Source organism: Gymnoscopelus braueri, assembly GCF_963280865.1.
Source record: "Gymnoscopelus braueri genome assembly, chromosome: 20".
In the NCBI taxonomy this organism is placed as follows: Eukaryota; Metazoa; Chordata; class Actinopteri; order Myctophiformes; family Myctophidae; genus Gymnoscopelus; species Gymnoscopelus braueri.
The window spans coordinates 37,988,388-38,001,910 of record NC_137622.1 but is presented as its reverse complement, the minus strand read 5'-3'; the positions used below and the strand labels follow the sequence as shown (position 1 = coordinate 38,001,910).

The following is a 13,523-nucleotide window of genomic DNA, read 5'->3' as shown; positions in this document are numbered from 1 at the left end:
ACACACACACACACACACACACACGCGCGCGCGTACGTTTGACTGTGTATAATATAATATACTGTATACTGTGGTAGCAAACACAACCAATCCCAAACCCCTCACCCCTGCCCAACCACCCTTGGTCCTCAAACATAGACAAAGGTCTGACTGTAACATGTAATCGTAAATTGTTGCAGAAGGATTGTGGATGTATTGGTTTGATTTCTTCAAACTCTCCAAAGAAAAAGTAAATAAACATAATGCGTAATCCAAACAGTATGTTGTACCTATTCAATAATAAATGACCTTGACCGTGTGCAAGAATGTTTTATTATAATTACTATATTGCTATAAAAGTTAACAAGGATTTGGGTGTTATAACTTCATAATGAATGTCTGATTGTTTACTCTAGCACTAATAAACTCACACAGTGTGCAGAAGTGCAGCATGAGACACAGACCAGAGACCAGAGACCACATCCTGTATTTGTTCCGTTTCTGTCTAACACTCACCAACCACAGAGAGGAAGTGAAAGTTGGGTGAATAGCAGATGTACAAGCTCGCAGCACGGCACCAAATGACACGCTGTGAGCTTGTATATATGCTATTTTTGAATGGCAAATGTATAAAATATGGATAAAGGGGTTATTGTGATGCTGTATTAACACTCTTGGACCCCCCCAAGAGGGGGGGGTTCATTGGTTTAATATTTATAAAACTCACAGACACACTTACCCTCTTTCACTTTCAAAATTAGAATTTTTAAATAGCAAATAGCAGATGTACAAGCTCATAACGCGTTGCCATGCATTGTGATTTAATATCCATATTTCTTTTTATATGTATTTAAACAATTAATGAAGCATGGAATGACATTTTTTTGTATAACTTTAATCACTTGAGCCCTATTTTATTCTTCATTGTAATGTTGCCGCATGAAAATAGGGAGTCTAAGCTCACAACGCATTTTCAACACTTTCTCCTCATTGGTTGTTCTAAGCCAATGGCGAGTCCGAATGGCCTTCCCATACTCTGAACGGGCGTAAGAGCTCCGGATACAGAATTTGATGCATCATCACTGACTGACTGAGTGACTGAATGAGTCAGCGCAACACGTTCACCCCAACGTCCTCTCAGGCTTTTTTTTTTTAATGTTTCTTAAGATGCAAGAGTCATAACAGTACTTTCCAAGGGTTACTAGCTTGCCACAATCTGGTACAATATGACTGTCATTTCTCGTTTAGAAAACTTCTGCCTGCAATGAGATGCCATGTCAAACAATGCCTGAAACTCTCACTTTTTTGCTGAGCTTTTCAATAGCACTATTTCCCCCCAATTTTAAGGTGTTTTGTTTTCATGATTTCATTTTCCATTCAACGCTCTTATTGATTATGTGCTTTAAGAGTTTTAGCTGTGGCTCTGCTTTCGGTTTGTCTGTTTCTTCTTTCCTTACAAAGCTTTGTAGTTTTTATCTTTCTTGTTTGTTCTTCTTCAGTATGATTTATTTTAATGTGTTTCTTCTTTTAATAACTCTTTAATGTAAAACACTTTGAGCTGCATGGTTTGTATGCTGTATTACTATACAAAATAATAAAAATGTAGGCCTTTTCATATTATATATTACTGTATATAATATAATACAGCATAATATATCGTTACTGTCGAGCAAAAACCTCTTATCTCCATATTCTAACTTTTAGTTTTTTTCGTAAATTAACGCCCTACTTGATCATACTACAGCGTCACACAAAAGCATCAAAAGTAGCAGATCTACAAGCTGCTACTTTTGAATTAGAATCCTGAAAAGTAAAAGTTTTGGACATATGAGATTTCCACCCGACAGAGACAATATTCTAATATAATATAAATGTGTAATAATAATTACATACACAGCCTAATATTATAGCAACCTATATTATATAACACTTTATAATGATATTAGTTGACCAAACTGTAACCCCATAAGTAGGCCAGTCAACCCGTTCATTAGATCAGTGCAGTACGCCCCCCGGCTGTGAGATGGTGGAAGTCTTTGTTGACGGCAACATGTTGATGAAGTCCCAGTGGAGCTCCAGTAAACAGGTTCATCTGGGCTCCAGTTATCTTAACCCATTCAGATCGGGAACGCATCTGTGTCATTTTAAGATTTATTTGGGCTATTGAAAAATAGCAGATATACAAGCTCATAGCGCGGCACCGAGTGCCGCGCTATGAGCTTGTAGATCTGCTATTTTCAAAAAACATTTGTAACTCAAATCTTTGCTTCTGAGGGATTCCCTACAAATGTCTTCTAAATCCTATTTGTTTAAACTTAAGTTGCTATAATCAGTGGTTCATGTCAAGGAACCCCCAAAAAACAAAGATTTGAGTTAAAAATGTTCACTTTAAAATAATATATATGTATTCAAAGATTTGCACACATTTTCACGATTTTCCAAAAATAGCAGATCTAAAAGCTCGAGTGCCGCGCTACGAGCTTGTAGATCTGCTATTTTTGAATAGCCCAAAGAAATCTAAAAATGACACAGAGATGCTTTCCCGGTCTTAATGCGTTAAAGCCAGGCTATGCATGGTGTTCATTAATATGTTTCCCGCAGCTCAAAGGACTCTGAGCATTCACAGTAATAAGCCTTTTGTTTTTGAAACGTCCGCGCATACAGTATCATATTGTCGGTGTTGGGAGGAAACCTCATATCTCCATGTTTCAAATGTGTATGTTTTTTATTCCCTATACTTCATCAGACAAGAGTGTCGCACCAAAAGCAGTGAAAATAGCCGATCTACAAGCTCACATCGCGACGCAAAGCTTTTTTCACAACTCTTTTAACGTTTTGTGTTAATTAATAATAAAAAAGGAACTGTTTTGGACATGCAACGTTTCCGCCCCGACAGCGACACTATTTCATAGCATCACACAGCTCCACCCAAACACATGCCTGACCCCGGGGAGAACAGGACTATAGTGTGTGTGTGTACAAGCAGTACCAAAGAAGTAGGAAATAATGTAATTAATCTAAATACAAAATAATACGCAAATAATACAGAATAAAATGCAGCTGGCTTTAACTGTGTGTGTGCGTGTGTGCGTGTGTGTGCGTGTGCATGCGTGCGTGCGGGCTTGCGTGCGAGAGAGAGAGAGAGATCACTAGTAAATGCTCATAATCGAATCTCCATTACCCTTTAACAGGAAGTCTAACTGTAATCACTTCTCATCACTACATGGACTTAATCACATTAAATGTAATCTTACAGACGCTATCGCTACATTGGATTTAATCACATCACATTTTTTGTGGTAATCTGATGGATTATGTCTATACGGCGACAAAACCAAATGTAATCCAATTGCAGTATACTGAGTATATAGGAATACTAAGGCGGCGGAATCTGGCAATAAAATGTTGAGAGATTGTAATTTGAAGATGAAATTACATAAATTATTATGAAGTGCCGGTGGATACAGGGGTGACCAGGGGAGGGAGAGAGAGCTGCGCAATACAGTCTAATGTGACTGCGCGTGCGCGCGTGTGTGTGTGTGTGTGTGCATGTGTGAGTGCGTGCATGCATGTGTGTGTGTGTGTGTGTGTGTGTGTGTGCATTCCCATCGGATGTGCTCACATATTTATTTAACACGGTCTTCAAATTTCAAGCTAATGGCTGAAACTCTTTGAAGCTTTAATGAGATTAAAACTACAAAGCATTTTGACTAAGACACTTCCCTCCACATACCCCCCCCCTCTCTCTCTCTCTCTCACTCTCTCTCTCTCTCTCCCCTTGCTTCGCTGTCCCTCTGTAATGTCTCTCTCCCACTCTGAGACTGCGCAAATGGAACCAAATGGACCCGTAAGGGTCCATTTGGTTCCATTGGCGCAGTCTCAGAGTCAAATTAAGACCGAGTATTTTTTTTACCATACTGTGCCCCTTTGTCCCTCTTTACTCTTTCTTCCTCTTTTCTCCATTATGACAGGTTCTCCCCTCCCTCTCTCTCTTTCTTTGTCTTCCGACCTTAACTATATTCATTTCACAATCACTAACCTACTTACTGCCCTTCAGAGAGACGGAAGTTTTTGGGTGAACGGTGTCCGTCCGCTAAAGTGCAAAGACCAGGAGTAAATTGGCCACTTTGGGACACCGTCCATACCTAATTTGCAAACCCCCTTTTTTTCCTTTCTTTTGTACCTTTCCCTGTACTCTTCCAGTCTGCTTGGTATCTCTCTCTCTCTCTCTCTCTCTCTCTCTCTCTCTCTCTCTCTCTCTCTCTCTCTCTCTCTCTCTCTTTCTCTCTCCCTCCCTCAGGGTTGCCATCCGTCCCTTGAAATGAGGACTCGTCCCTTATTTGGAAACTAAAAAGACGTGTCCCTTTATCAGTGGTGTAAAGTAACTAAGTACATTTACTCAAGTACTGTACTTAAGTACAATTTTGAGGTACTTTTACTTTACTGGAGTATTTCCAATTGTCTATACTTTTACTTCTACTCACTACATCTCCGAGGCAAATATTCACTACAATTATTTGAAATTTTTAGTTAGTAGTTTCTCTGCATGTATAAATGATCACATTATAAAATATACATTAACCGCTTTAGCCCTATAATTTATACCCTAGGCTATATGAAAATAGCCGATCTACAAGCTCACAATGTGTCGTGATGCGACGCACATCGCGACAAAATCTGCTATTTTCAAACATTTAGTACTTTTACTTTTGGTACTTTAAGTACATTTTGATACACTTTTGTACTTTTACCACTGGTTCTCTTCTCTCTCTCTCTCTCTCTCTCTCTCTCTCATTCTCTCTCTCTTCTCTCTCTCTCTCTCTCTCTCTCTCTCTTTCTCTCTCCTCTCTCTCTCTCTCTCTCTCTCTCTCTCTCTCTCTCTCTCTCTCTCTCTCTCTCACTCTCTCTCTCTCGGCTGTCCAGTTAAGTTATGTATAAAGGCAGTCTTGCGACCTAAAAAAAAACAGAAGCAGCTCCTTTGCTTCTGCTTGGGAGGCTTTCTGAACTCCACGATGATCAAGTAGAAAAAGAGGGGTTTTCTCTCCACGCTGACTGGTGAAATGAGGCAGAAAGTCGGAGTCAAGCTGTGAACTTCTGAGAGGGAGATAGACAGACACGAGACACTATAGCGGTGGGAGAGAGAGGCAGGGTTTTGGCACCGGAGTGGAAGTGCCGTGCCAAGAACCCAGAGGAGCTTCAAGCTGTTGCGTTTAACGCCGTGTGATTCTGCTGCACATGTACCGCATGTGTAATGCATACAACTGCATACAAACGCATGTAATGCTTGTCGCTGCTGTCGGGCAGAAACCTTGTATATCTGTTTCAAATGTGTATGTTTTTTTTTCCATAAATGGATGCCCTACTTCAGTGGTTTTCAACCTTTTTCGTTTCAAGGACCCCCAAATTGACACATATTAGTGCACGGACCCCCATTTGAAAAGATATGCCAGGGACTCGACCATTTTGAATGGACCCTAACGGGTCCATTTGGTTCCATTTTTACACTCTCAGAGTTACAGACACGTAAGGGTCAATTTGGTTCCTAACTATTAATTTGGCTGGGGACCCCCTGGAACCCCCTGGAACCCCCTCAAGGACCACTGGTGGTCCCCCCCACCACTGGTTGAGAACCACTGCCCTACTTCATCATACAAGAGTGTCGCACAAAAGAGTAGTGAAAATAGCTGATCTACAAGCTCACAATGCGTCGCAATTGTGAGCTTGTATAGATCTAACATTTTCACTTTTTAAGTAGAGAAAGCAGTCAGGCTCTATTAGCTCAATGGTAAATAATTCAGCTCTTGCAGGTAACCAGGTTCAAATCCGGGGTAGAAGTTTGACTGGGAGACACAGAAATGACCCGGTCAAACCTCAAGTGCTGACACTGCGTGCGTGCGTGCGTGCGTGCGTGCGTGCGTGCGTGCGTGCGTGCGTGCGTGCGTGCGTGCGTGCGTGCGTGCGTGCGTGCGTGAGCAGAGAGAGAGAGATTAGAGAGAGATAAAGGCACATAATCATTACCTTTTAAGGAGAATATCATCATCACTTGTAATCTTATAGACCCCATCATCACTGCACTGATTTAATCTGATTAGATATTTGTGGTAATCTGATGGATTGTGTCGATGGCCACCGAATTTAATGTTCCAACTGCAGTACTGAGTATAGGGATACTAAGGCAGAGAATATGGCAATAACATGGTGTGTGTGTGTGTGTGTGTGTGTGTGTGTGTGTGTGTGTGTGTGTGTGTGTGTGTGTGTGTGTGTGTGTGTGTGTGTGTGTGTGTGTGTGTGTGTGTGTGTGTGTGTGTGTGTGTGTGTGTGTGTGCGCGCGCGCCTGTGCACGAACGCACGCGCATCAGTGGCACAAACAGGACGTGTCTAATTACTGGGCATGCATGGACAAATCAGGATGGGTCCTTTCTTTCCATGAGCCGGAATGTGGAAAGAAATAGACCAGGCTGTGTATTTTTAGAAGAGAATGCACACTCTCCGCCTTTTTTTGGATGCATCTGAACCGTGTCTGGTGGAATCTCAAGAATAGTCTATAGAGCAGTGCATGGTTCTCAACCATTTTAGCTCAAGACTGAATAGAGAAATTAGACGTTTGCCCGAGACCCAAATTAGTGAAAATAGCAGATCTACAAGCTCACAACGCGTTGCTTCACGCCGTGTTGTGAGCTTGTACATTGCCTATTTTCACTACTTCTTAAAGCAGCACTATGCAGTTTGGGGGCCACTTTGGACACAATTAACATGGCAGCCAACAGCTTTGACTTCATTCTCTGCAGTCTCTGCAAGCATCTCCGTCGAGGAAGCACTGTGATTGGCCAGTCTTCGCATTGACTGGCAGTTCTGCCTTAGTGTGCCTTAGTGTGCCTTGGCAAATGCCAGGATGAAACTCATTGTCTCCCCTATACATATTAATACGGTAAAGCCCCTTGCAGTCCCCCCCTATACATGCTACTGTATATAGTTGTTAAAAAAGTTACATAGTGCTGCTTTAAACTTATTAGTTTTGTTAATGTTATTTATGAAATACTTTGGAAAAACTGTTGGAATTGTTTTTAATTATGAAAAGTTGAGACTTTTTTGTTTAAATCTTTTGAAATAATATATTTATATATACTGTAATTGTATTATTGCTCTGTAAAGCACTTTGAGCTTCATTTCATGTCATGAAAGGTGCTATACAAATAAAGTTTATTATTATTATTATATTTTTTTTATGTAGGAATAAAAAGGGGATACTTACTCGCAAACAGTGGTGGACAGTAACGGAGTAAATGTACTTGAGTACTGTATTTGAGTACAGATTCTGAGGTTCTGTACTTTACTTGAGTATTAGATGTTTTTTGATACTTAATACTCTTGAGTACATTTCCAAGCAAAATATCTTACTTTTACTCGAGTACATTTCTAGGAAGGCTGTAAAGTACTGAGTACTTTTAAGCCCACTCCACATCCACACCAATGATTCGCCATGCAACTCCTTGCAACATGGAACTACTTGCAAGTACTTGTCTTGCAACCATTACCCCCAATGGCAGTTGCAAGGAGCTGCATCGGTGCGGTTGACCTTAAAACGGTTCTGTTGCAAGGAGTTGCGACTAATTGCCTTGGTGCGGTTTGGCCATTAGGTTGGCTGTTTTCTTGTCTTCCCTAAAATGCAATTGGCCTAACTTCTGCTCTCACACTGGCCGTGTTTCTGTCTTCCCCCTCCGCTCGCCTCTTTGTTACATCTTGTATGGGTGTATAGCAATGGTTTTCAACCCTTTTTATATCAAGGTCCATTATTTATTTGGCATTTGAGCCACGGACCACCGTTTGATGAGATTTAGACACTCAAAACCTAGAATATTTTGTTGTAGTTGGATGAGATTTTGTCCACAATTCCATCCATGCTGTATTGATGTTGGTAGGAGAGATAACAGGCACACGTTGATCAAAATAAAAACAAATCTACATTCTCTAATTGTGTAGACTTGTATATTAAGTAATGCAGATGTTTAACAATATTTTAACTCTTGAGAGCTAAAATAAAATAAAACGCTCTCAAGAGTTAAAGATCTATAAGGGTCCCTCAGGTTACCAACTCTCCATCATTTAGCTGGGGACCACCTGGAACCCCCTCAAGGACCACTGGTTGAAAACCCCTGGTGTATAGGAGTAAAAGTATTTAGTTCTGGTCAGTCATTTCTATGTTTGTATAGGTGTTTCTGCAGGCTTTGTATAACGTAGTGGTTCTACAAGCACATCAGTGCATGCAGTGCTGCTTTCAGTGCTTAGTTACAGGACATCTCTGAAACAAGAGTTACAAGGTCCTATACATTAATTGTGAAAACATTACAGCGATTCATTGATCTAAAAATTAAGAAATGTACTTCTACTTTTACTTGGACTTCAAGTATTTTTCAAAGCATGTACTTTGGAATAATTAAGTATATTTAAAAGCAATGACTTTTTTACTCTTACTTGAGTAACATTTTGACTGAGCTACTTTTACTTATAGTGGAGTAAATTTGACCAAGGAGTATCTGTACTCTTACTCAAGTACTGGGGTCGAGTACTTCATCCACCTCTGCTCGCAAACCATAAAAATGGGTCCTGACCCACTGTTTGAGAACCACTGGGTCTGGAGTGATAGCTAGCCGACCATCAGCTGCCACCATGCCTTTCTGCCACTCTGTGATGTCACCGCGCCCGGCGGCATCCAGGCTGGCGTGAGAGAGGAAGTCTTCACGAGTCTCATGCGGTGGGGCAAGCTGTCAATCTGGGTGGGCATGTGTCCATCCTAAGCCCACCCGTATCCGCCACTAGAGTGTGTGTGTGTGTGTGTGTGTGTGTGTGTGTGTGTGTGTGTGTGTGTGTGTGTGTGTGCGTGTGTGCGTGTGCGTGTGTGTGTGTGTGTGCGCCGCGCGCACAAGGGTACACGCCACGGTCATGGTCAAGATCACATGCATGCCGAGGCTACCAGTGAGTCACTAGCTTGACTCATAATTAGAGTCTCAGATTGCACGCACATATATAGTTTTTATAGTAAATATCCCCTTTTTATTCCTACATTTAAGAATATATTTATATATATTTCAAAAGATTTTTTTTTAAGTCACAACTTGTCATCAATTAAAAACAATTCCAACATTTTTCAAAAGTATTTCATTAATAACGTGAAAAAGTCTAATAATTTCCATAAATAAATAAAAAGTAGCAGATTGACAAGCTTGTCGATCCGCTATACTTTTGATGCTTTTGTGTGATGAGTGTCGAAATATACAAGACTGCAACGATATACATCGTGTATGTATGTGCAGATACCAGTCTCTCTATTTTCCCCCTCTCTCTCTCTGTGTGTGTGTGTGTGTGTGTGTGTGTGTGTGTGTGTGTGTGTGTGTGTGTGTGTGTGTGTGTGTGTGTGTGTGTGTGTGTGTGTGTGTGTGTGTGTGTGTGTGTGTGTGTGTGTGTGTGTGTGTGTGTGTGTGTGTGTGTTTTTGTTGCGTGTGTGTGGTGTGCACGCCATGTCATGTCATGCAAGATTGTGTCTCACACACACACACACACACACACACACACACACACACACACACACACACACACACACACACACACACACACACACACACACAGATCTGAGGTCTCTGATCCTGACACTGTGCTGACCTAGTCTGCCACCTTTCAGATATAGCCGTGTACTGCACATCTCATCATCACGTGCCATCCACCATTGAGCCTGTCAAGTTGTATTAAATGTAACGTCAATTAATGGCATATTGGCATTAAAGAGCGTTACTACCTCGCGCTAATAAGGACTCCCACAGCGAGTGTGTGGCGAGCGATAAACCTGACACTTGACTTTTCAATTGACAACCTTTGGTTGACTTGATTGACTACAGACATAATCGACACGAGGAATTAGCAAACACAAGACTGTGTGAATTATAGAGTAATTTGAATGACAGATGGACAATGAATGTATACGACAGAGGGACAAAGACAGTAGAGATGATTTGCGGGCAATCACATGCCACACTACTGTTTCATGGCTGTATGATACGTGAAAAAATATAACTGCATCGTCTCTGTCTATGGTGGAAACCACATTATGTCCAATACTGTTACTTTCAGGATTCAAATATAATAGGATTAAAAGTAGCAGATCTACAAGCTCAAAACGCGTCGCTTCGCGCCGCGTTTCGAGCTTGTAGATCTGCTACTTTTGATGCCTTTGTGTGACGCTGATGATGTGTGTGAGATAGGAGGTTTCTGCCCGACAGAAACAATATCTCATTATCATAAGGACCCCCCCCCCCCATAGTAGCTCTGAGGACCCCCTACGGGTCCCGGACCCTCTGTTGAAGAAGACCCATGCAGTACAGTACAGTGGGGCTGTTGTCCAGTGAAATAACATGTACAGCATTGCATCAACTAGTGAGGAAGACAGGAGAGCATATTTTGTCTCTCTATTTCTCTCTCTCTCTCTCTCTCTCTCTCTCTCTCTCCTCTCTCTCTCTCTCTCTCTCTCTCTCTCTCTCATTCCTCTCCTACAGAATGTGTATGTTTCACGATTCCAGCTGCATGCATGCACGGGATCAATACTGTGTGTGTGTGTGTGTGTGTGTGTGTGTGTGTGTGTGTGTGTGTGTGTGTGTGTGTGTGTGTGTGTGTGTGTGTGTGTGTGTGTGTGTGTGTGTGTGTGTGTGTGTGTGTGTGTGTGTGTGTGTGTGTGTGTGAGAGAGTGATCAATAACCAATCTGATTACAATTAATCTGGGATGGAGTGGGCCATCTGAGCAGTACACACACGCGTACACACACACACACACACACACACACACACACACACACTCACAGTCACACACACACACACACACACACACACACACACACACACACACACACACAGGACAGCGTCACGGGTGGTTTGGGAAGACAGGAGAAGAATGTTAGAGAGATGAAAGTATGGGAAGAGAACTCAAATGTACTGTAGCCACATCAATACATACCCTATGTATGATGTATCAGAGAGAGAGAGAGTGTACAGGATATGAAACTCAGCACTTTGACAGACGGAGAGAGAGATTGTCTCTCTCTCTCTCTCTCTCTGTGTGGTCACGAGTCTTTCACTTCTGTCTCTTTGACAAGGTTTTCCATATCCGTCCCATGGCTGAAGCGTCAGGACACACGCACAGTCGCACACATGCGCAGAGAGAGAGAGAGAGAGAGAGAGAGAGGAGAGAGAGAGAGAGAGAGAGAGAGAGAGAGAGAGAGAGAGAGAGAGAGAGAGAGAGAGAGAGAGAGAGAGAGAGAGAGAGAGAGAGAGAGAGAGAGAGAGAGAGAGAGAGAGAGAGAGAGAGAGAGAGAGAGAGAGAGAGAGAGGAGAGAGAGAGAGAGAGAGAGAGAGAATATCTGTCTGTCAAAGTGCTGAGTTTCATATCCTGTATATATATCCAGAGAGAGAGAGAGATGCCACCCGGGGAAAGACTGTGAAAACGGCTTCAGGGAGTGAAAGAGAGAGAAAGGATTTTCTCCAGAGAGAGAGAGACAGACAGACAGACAGAGAGAGACATAGACAGAGAGGTGGTATAATGTGTCTTAAACCATCACTAACCAACCACTAAAAATTCACATTCAGTTTGAGTTCAATCCGTTCCGTCTTGTAAGCAAACATGGACCCATGCAGCATGTCTGTGATCAGAGAAATGTTACGGCAAGCCTTTCGGGACAGAGTTTTACATTTTCTAATCGGGTTTGGGCATCCAGGCCAGGGCAGGCCAGCCAAAATTGAAAACTACAGTATATAGGCTAGGGGGGGGCTGGGGGGGGGGGGAGAGAGCTGCATGGCGTACCGCTGGCAAGCCGTAAAAAAGAGAGATGCAGCGAGGAAAACCAGAGTGGCGACTCGAGACGAGAGAGAGCCAAGCCGAAGCGAAAGGTCCTCGCGGGTGCACGTCGAGGTTTACGCCCACCACGCCATCCCCGGGACGCTCGCTGTGTGCAACGAGGGTCTCCCCGAACCCTCGCTGTGTGCGGATCCTCCGTGCAAATCTTCTATCTATCGGTGCGGCGGGGCCGGCTCCCAATTCCCTTTTTAGTTTTAACCCTTTAAGACCTGAGGCGATTCTTTAAAAAAATCTAAATCCTAACAGTTTTTTGAAGAAAATATAAAAAATATTTTTTCACGATTTTTTCAAAAATAGCAGATATACAAGCTCGTAGCGCGGCACTCGGTGCCGCGCTATGAGCTTGTATATCTGCTATTTTTGAATAGCCAAAGGCATCTAAAGTGACACAGAAGCGTTCCAGGTATCAATGGGTTAAATTGGATTCAGTGGCCGCTGTGCTGGGGACACATTTATCTCGACCGGCTCAATGGAACAATGTGATTAGAATTAGCCCGTGGAGGGCAGAGATCAGCGCTTCGGCGCCGGAGCCGCGAGAGCGCATCAGAGCGTGGTTGTGAAATGTCTCCGCCGCGGGGAACGAACGTTCCAATGATTTACAATAAAGCACAATAGGCGCGAGGACAGATGAATGAGCACAAGCACCTATTTTCCTTCGGATGTCATTTCGTCTCTGTCGGGTGGAAACCTCATATAGGCTAGACCGAACTGTTACTTTTCAGGATACAAATTCAAAAATACTAGAGCAAAAGCAGCAGATCTGTAAGCTCAAAATTGAGCTGGCAGATCTGCTGCTTTTTATTCTTTGGTGTGACACTGTTGTATGATCAACTAGGGCGTTAATTTACGAAAAAACTTAAAAGTTAGAATATGGAGATAAGAGGTTTCTGCCCCACGGCAACAATTTGCTGTTTCGTTTTTTTTTGTTTTCAGGTTTTCCTTTAGCGGTATACCTTGGTTAGCATCGTGGAACGTGTCCTGTTTTATACTCGGTATTTGCACCGTCGCGCCCTGAAAACAGCGGATCTACAAGCCCTCCGCGGTTATTTTCGACATGTGCACCGCGGTGCACTATAGGGCATAAATAACCCCCGTATTGTGTTCATTGATATGTGTTCCAGCAGGTACACTGCTCCCATTTGGCAGAGAATGAGTGTTGAACCAAATTGAAGTGAACAGCTTAGACTGCTGTCTGAGCTCTCAGCAAGAAGATGTGCGTATTATGGCTTGCTGTGTGAGTGTACATGTACATGTGCATATGCGTGTGTGCGTGCGTGCGTGCGTGCATGTGTGTGTGTGTGTGTGTGTGTGTGTGTGTGTGTGTGTGTGTGTGTGTGTGTGTGTGTGTGTGTGTGTGTGTGTGTTTGTGTGTGTGTGTGTGTGTGTGTGTGTGTGTGTGTGTGTTTTTGTGTGTGTGTGTGTGTGTGTGCACGCGTGTGATTGGTTTAGAGTCTCGTACCTTGGAGAGGAGAGTGAGGTGTTTAAAGAATCAGTAGACTGGTCGATACACTACAGAGAGAGAGAGAGAGAGAGAGAGAGGGTGGTTCATAGAGAGAGTAAATCATATACAGTACAAGTGAAGGGTCTCACTCAGAATTAGGCTACAAGATCAAAGAGTGATCCAGCACCATGCATCATATTGCAATGT

At 42.7% G+C, this 13,523-nt stretch overlaps 1 protein-coding gene across 1 annotated transcript in view; it reads left to right on the top strand.

Moving 5' to 3' along the window:
• Positions 1-13,523, top strand: part of il1rapl2 (interleukin 1 receptor accessory protein-like 2) — a gene marked incomplete at both ends in the record, with an annotated part of 446,015 nt that overhangs the window by 155,067 nt on the left and 277,425 nt on the right.